Source organism: Penaeus chinensis, chromosome 38 (assembly GCF_019202785.1).
Source record: "Penaeus chinensis breed Huanghai No. 1 chromosome 38, ASM1920278v2, whole genome shotgun sequence".
NCBI classification, from domain to species: domain Eukaryota; kingdom Metazoa; phylum Arthropoda; class Malacostraca; order Decapoda; family Penaeidae; genus Penaeus; species Penaeus chinensis.
This window is the reverse complement of record NC_061856.1, coordinates 18,624,483-18,631,982: the sequence shown is the minus strand read 5'-3', so window position 1 is coordinate 18,631,982 and position 7,500 is coordinate 18,624,483.

The window sequence follows — 7,500 nt, the reverse complement described above, 5'->3', positions numbered from 1 at the left end:
AAACTTCAGCCAAAGATCTGAGCCAAGCTGCTGAGCTCTCGCTGTCACGCTATAGTCTTAACCACCGCAGTGGCCCCACCTCGCTCCCTCGCCCTCCCCGGGGACACTTAGCCTAATTACTGGGATACTCTACCGTACCTTCCGTTTTACACACACACACTCATGCACGCACCCACGCACGCGCGCAAGCACACACATATACACACACGCGCGCACTCACACCGCAAAGGCAACAAAAGCAAAGCAAACAAACATAATATTCATCCATGTCTGGGTTACGGGCGATTATTTTACATTAGGCTGGTCGCGGTTGCTTAGGGGTAAGTGGAGGAGGAGGAGGAGGAGGAGGAGGAGGAGGAGGAGGAGGAGAAGAAAAGACTAACAATAAAAATACTTCAGAAAAGGGTCAAGCCCAGAAATAAACAAAAATAAATAAGAGTACCAACCTTCCCGGAATTCCAAGAAAGCAAGAGAAAAGCAAGAAAAACTACTCGGTGGCCTCGCCTTCGCGTTCCCGGCACTCTACTCTCAACACGACACAACGTCATTGGATCAACGCGGCCTCCAGGAGAGATGGTGCGAGAGAGAGAGAGAGAGAGAGAGAGAGAGAGAGAGAGAGAGAGAGAGAGAGAGAGAGAGAGAGAGAGAGAGAGAGAGAGAGAGAGAGAGAGAGAGAGAGAGAGAGAGCGATGATGATGATGAGAGAGGAGGAAGATAGGGATAAGGCGATGGTGATGAGCGAAGACAGGAAGAACAAATGTAAAAGATACAGAAGACTAAACGGAAAGTATGACGAGGAGAGAGAAAAAACACAATTCAGGGCAAGACAAACATCCCCCTCGACCCCAAAAGCCCGAGAGAGCAACAAGTAATACTCATTAAACAGTATATTCCCCCCCCCCCTCGACCGAGCCCCCACGTCACCCAAACGCTGCTATAAATCAGTGTACAAACTTGCGTCGGGCAGGGCTCCCGTAAGCCCAGCAATGGCGTGAAACTTGGCCTGAGTGAGAAATATGGTCACTGGCCCCCTCTCCTCTTCCTCTCTCTACCTCTCCCTTTCCAGATCTCCCTCTCTCCTTCTCGCCTTCCACGGCGGCCATTCACTCTCACCCGATTTCCTCTCCTTCTTCCAATATACATTCCTATGCACACTCTTTTCCCTTTCCTATATCATCTCTTATTCCAGTTCCCACTTTTCCAACCCTTCTTTTTCGTGTTCTCCACCTCAACCCCCCCCCCCCCCCGAGCCTGATTCAGCGGATGAGCGCCTAATTTACTCAGCAAGAACTTTAATTCATTTACTTCGAACGCCTGGAATCGCGTGTAATGCCGGACCTAATTGCGCCTGGAGCCCGCTGCCCCTTCCTTATCTCGCGCGCCCGCAGTGCCATACGCCGTCACGCCCCTGGCATGCTACCACAGCGCGATGGTGCCATACCTCAATCTCCTTCATCTGGCATTGTAAATTATGTACCTCATTACTCGGACCATTGAAGGTCACACATATCATTAATAATGCTTAATACTGTCCCCCTTACCATCACCATTACATTGGAGATAATAATCATGTCTACACAAATATGAAAAAAAAAAAAAACGCCTGGACACAGTTTCAAACATTATATATACATACATGTATGTATATGCGCGCGTAAACACACACACACACACACACATACACACACAACACACACACACACACACACACACACACACACACACACACACACACACACACACACACACACACACACACACACACACACACACACACACACACACATACACACACACATATTCAGAAAACGGACGAGGCAGCGAAGCGAGAGACAAAGCGAGCCAGGCGACAAAGACCGCGGCCGAACCCCTGCTTAGCTGCGACCGGCGCCAGGACCAGCAACATCCACCTCCACCTGGGACCGGCCGCAAGGTGGAGGTGGCACAGGAACCAAGCAACAAACGCGGAGAGGGAAGCCGGGACGCCGGACAGGAAGGTCAGGAAGACATAGGTGGGGGAAGTGGGGAACACGGGGAGGGTCAGAGAGAGATGAAGCGGTGCATGAAATAAAATATATAATAAAAAACAAACAAACGAAATAAGGCAAGGCTAAAGAGGGGAAATAGGTGGAAGGGAGAGACGCAAAGGGGAAATGCACAAGCGAGTAACAAAGGCAACTGTCCCGGGCCATGTTTACAGTATGAAAGATTGCAGTGGCAAGCGGAGGCCATCATTATTGCGGAGTGAAATTTGTCTTTCCGCCTGTCTATCTGTCTGCAGCAATACTTATCATTCTGCCATATATACGTGAGACGTCAGCGCCATAACGTACCTGTAAAGAAAAATATCAAACATTAGTATGAGTCAATTTGAAGACGAGCAATATAAGTATAATTTCAAGCTATGTACATGTACGAGTATGTGTGCACCTTTAAGTGAATGTGGGAACGCAATATAAGAAGGGTGGCTTTGATATCACATACTATCAAACTAGAATTGAACCTTTTCGTACATCTTAAAAACAAGAGCAGAGGAAAGACAAATAACACAAAGTATTTTATAATAATAATAATAAATACTGTAATATTAACAATAAAACTAAAAAATGTGTTCCCGCCACAGCCAGACAACAATGGCGTCGTGTTGACCACGGATTTCACACGTGCTTCATAACTGCTAGATTTCTAGGGAGTCACAATAGGTAGGGCAGAGGAAGAGGGAGAGCGAGTGGGGGGAGGCAGAAAAAAGGTGAGGAGAGAGAAGAAGAGGAATGGCAGGCGAGGAGAGGGAGGAAAGCGAACACGGAAAGAGAGGAAGGAAAGAAAAGAGGAGGAATGGGAAGAAAAGAAGACGAGGAGAGGGAAGAGAAGAATAAAAGAAAAGAAAACGAGGAGAGGGAAGAAAAGAATGAAAGAAAAGAAGAGGAATGGGAAGAAAGGAAGACGAGGAGAATGAGACGAAAGAACAGGGGAGGGGAGGAAAGAAAAGAAGAGGAACAGGGAGAGAGAAAGTCGAGGAGAACGAACACAGGAGGGGAGGAAGGAAAGCGAAGAAGTGGAATGAGGAGAAAGGAAGACGAGGAGAGGGAGGAGAGCGAACAGGGGAGGGGAGGAGAACGCGTGATGTTTAGTTAGCCCTTAACGTATATCACCGCATTTTTGAAGTCGCAATAATTAAACCCGTTAAATAAATTGCTTAAAACCGGTTATCGCGTCCCAAAAAAGATATTCATTGGGAGATGCAATTATCTAAACAAACGCGGGGGGAGGAGTGGGAGTGAGGGGAGGTCGCTGGAGGGCGGTAACATTTGACGCAATTATTAAATTCTCTGCAATGATAGCAGCCTCGTAGGAATATTCAAAATGATCATACTTAAAATAGAAATACTATTCCTAGTACTAGCAGTAAAGCCAATTTTGAATGTTGACACTGATAATGCTCATGCTCGTCCTAGAAGTAAAGATAAAGATGAAATTACTAACAACCCGTAACAAGAAAACCAGTGATACCAGTAATAACGACGGAGCTGATAGCAACGATAACACACAAATTGGCCAAAGAGCAGATTCCGCTCCTGAAGAGCAGGCGAGCGGACTCGTCGCCCTCGTTGCCAGATGATATGCATCGCCGCGAAGGCTTATCGCTGATACTCTCGCCCAGCCGTAAAGAGTGTATCGTTACGTTGAATGTGGCTACACTGGGGAGAAGGGATGGCGAAGGAGGCTAAGGGGAGCTTAAGGGGAGAGACGGGGGGAGCCTAGGGGGCAAGGGGGTAATGAGCACTCCGCACTGTACAGCATAGTTCAATTTTAATTACATTGGCATACAAATGGCGCACTTCGGAATACGAATTCTAAAATTTCGGAATGGGAGCCAAACTAGGAGGCGGCTATTTTACAGTGGCGGGAAATGAATTTGATCCTGCTTTCCTCTTGCCCCTTCCCCCCCTCTCTTTATAAATAGTGTTTTGACGGGGGTGGGGGAGAGATCCCCCTGCACCCTCTCCCCTCCTCTCAAAACTTTCCGAGAGAAGCATCTTTGCACCTTGCATTTCTAGGGCTTTAGTTCGTCTTAATTAGGCAAGGCCATTGTCTTGCTCATCTAATTACATTGCCTCATCTCTCGCGCCCCCTACCCCCCTACTCTATCTTTTTTCACCTCTCCCTTATTTTCTACTTTCCAAACTCAAATATAGACACAAATACACACACTCTCTCTAATCTCTGTCTCTGTCCCTCGCTCTCTCACTCAATTACTAATTTTATCACCACCACTACCTCTGCTGGCAGAATTGTTGTAACTACCACTATGATCAGCATTATCACTATTCCCATTACCATCACCACCACAAAATCATCTATATAACCTCTCTCATTATCAATTTCTTTTCCTTGTCTTTCGCCCCATCTCCCCTTAAATAAATATCAATTTTGTACATACGTCTATTCATCTTTCTAATACGCATGTCGTTCGTGCGCTTGTAACTGCGAGAGTAAACAAATTATGAGGTTAACAACAGTCCTCCGGGTCATCATGTGGGGCGGCGCACACACATGCCAAAGTCAACACGGGGAACTACCCCTAGCCGCCCCTCCCCTTCTCTGCTCCCCCCCCCCCCCTGTTGCTGGGCTCCTTCCCTTCTCTTCTTTCTTGTATCCCTTCTCTCTTTACTGCATTTCCTCCTCCCCAATACCACGTTCTACCTCTTCTGTTTCTATTTTTTTCTTTCTTGCTAGACATCTTTCTTCACTCACGCTTCCCCTTCTTTCCTTTTCCTTTTCGCCTCTTCCTTATCCTTCCCCTCTTTTCTATATTTCCTCTTTCTTGACGTTTAGTCAGCTCTTTCAACTTCTATTTAATCTTTTCTTCCTTTTTCAGAACTTCAAATAATACAGCAACTAAACGAGAGATATCCCAGTAAAGCCAAGGTAGGGAGGACTAGGAGGGCAGATGGCGCCTGGCCGTTTATCGCAGTTGTCGTTCACGTTGCGGCCCTTCCCCTACAATACGTGTACAGGGTGAAGAGTGGGGGAGAGGTGGAGTTACGGGGGGGGGGGGGGGGAGCAATCGATCAAGGCGCTACTACAAGCCGGAAAGAGGGGGTGGGGGGAGGAGATGTGTGCCACCTCTCCGCTTGTCGTAATAGTAGAAGCGGTAGTCTGGTATCTGAGGGATCTGAAAGGGGAAGGGAGGACGTCCCTGACATGTGGGAAAGAGGCGGAGGAGTGGGGTGGAGATTCGAGAGGGCAGAGAGAAGGCCGCGAGGGGAAGAGTTAGTAGAGAGTGAAAAGGAGAGCTAGTTTATATTAATATCATAAAGGCCAAGAATAGAGTTCGACGACCCCCCCCCCCCCCCAGCCCCAATCGCCATCTACAAGACCGCACGTGAGAAGTACATTATCGCCAGTAAAGAGTGGTCATTTCCCCCGCCCCCTTCACCCACCCTTCCCCCTGGGTCAATCACGGGCTCCTGACTACAGGGAGCGAGGGAGGGAAGAGTGAGCGCCATCTGGGGCCCTGATACAGACGCCTGATAAAATGCATTTCGGAATCAAAGTCGTTGAGCAACCCAGAAACCAGCGAATAAGTCCTCTTTCTCCTAAAAAGTCGTCGCCGAGGAAAGCGACTAATGCGAGACTCCTTCCAACGAAGAGTCGTCGCCTGACGTGTCTCTCACCGGATAAAAAACATCGCCGCCAAATTCTTTGAAAGAAATAGAACCACGAGTAAAGGGGGCCTCGGGCGCACCTGCTCCGCCGCACAGCTTGCCCTTTGATCACCTGACGCGGACACGAAACACAACGCAAACCGCACGAATTTACTACGCCGGATGAGACCTCTTCAAAAAAAATGTAGGAAAAAGAAAAAATGTTTCTTAAGGTCAAACAATTCTGACGCCAGTTTACTGATGTCTTTTTCTCGCTTGTTTACCAAACTTTATCACAACAACGAAAAAAGGAGCGGAGTCTTTGATGTTAGCATCGGCCACGTCACTCCTCGAGGGAGACGGTGTGATACATTTTTATTTGTTTTTCTTTCTTTTATTCATTACTCTCTCTTTCTTTCTTTCTTTGGAGACACGAGGAGAATCACCTGGCGACTCCTTTGTGCTGTGTAATCATGGCGCGGGGACATGCTTGTCTTTCTAAATCAACAACTCACTGATATAAACGAATCACCAATGAATAAACAAAATAATCTAATATTCACCATCAAACCCCATCTCAAAAAAGGAAACTGCTACCGGTTTTCATCCCGAAACACACCAGCAGAAGCATGGGCAGCAGCAGCAGTAGTGGCCAGGAATATCAATTATGAAGCTTCCCCTCTACGCCGGGGTCATAGAGGGAATAATATTGGGGTAATATTAGGTAATTCCGAGCCTCCAACACCCCCTCACCCCCCTGCCCCCTCCCTCCTCCTTTCTACTTCCCTTCGCATCTCTCCCTCTCCCTCCCTCCCTCCCTCCCTCTCTCCCTCTCTCTCTCTCTCTCTCTCTCTCTCTCTCTCTCTCTCTCTCTCTCTCTCTCTCTCTCTCTCTCTCTCTCTCTCTCTCTCTCTCTCTCTCTCTCTCTCTCTCTCTCTCTCTTTATTAACTTTTCTATTTCTCAGTCTATATATCTAACTATCACTCTCTCCCTATCTTTCTCTCTCTCCTCCCTTTCCCCTCTCCTCTCTCCTCTCCTTATATGCCTTATACCCCTGCCCCTTCTTTCCCTCTTCCTCGCCTGGCACAACGAACTTCCTTGATTCCCTCTAAATACCAGGTGATAATCCCACCTACATCAGCTCTCACCACTTCTGCAATAGGCCTACCACCCGCTTACAACTCATAAATGTAGCTCGAGGAGTGTTTCTAAAACATCAAAAACACTCCTCACTGTATAGCCTCACCACTACCAAACAACAACGAACAGCAGCAAAACCGCAGCACGCACGGAAACCCGCTTCGTCGGCGCCTACATCCCCTACTACAGCTACAGTAACCGAAGCGTCGACGGCGCAACGCAACACCGCCGACAACAGCTGCATCAGCCGCATCAACATGTCGACCGGATACTGACGTGATCCACTGTCTATAAATAAACATGCAAATTGTTTTCCCAAACCATTGCCTCCCCATCTTCCTTTTTTATGTGTGGTTCTCTTCAATCTGCGTCCTCATTTCCACTTTTTAGCTGGTCGCCATCATCTTCTTCGTGATTGCTTTTCTCGTTCTGACTACATCAATTCTCCCTTTTCATTTGTTAGTTTTTTTCCCATTTTTATTTTTTATATTTAGTGTTTATATATCTCTTATCGACCTTTCTTAATTTTTTCCCTCTCCCTTATACATCAAGGGGAAGGAAAATTACGAAGATTTATTAACTAATAAACAGGTATTACGAAGATGCCTTAAGGGTTCAATAATATCTCAGTTAGCGGCCACAGCAGCCAATTCTGAGGATCGGGACACAAAATTCACATCATTGTTATAACTATATTATTATTATGATCAG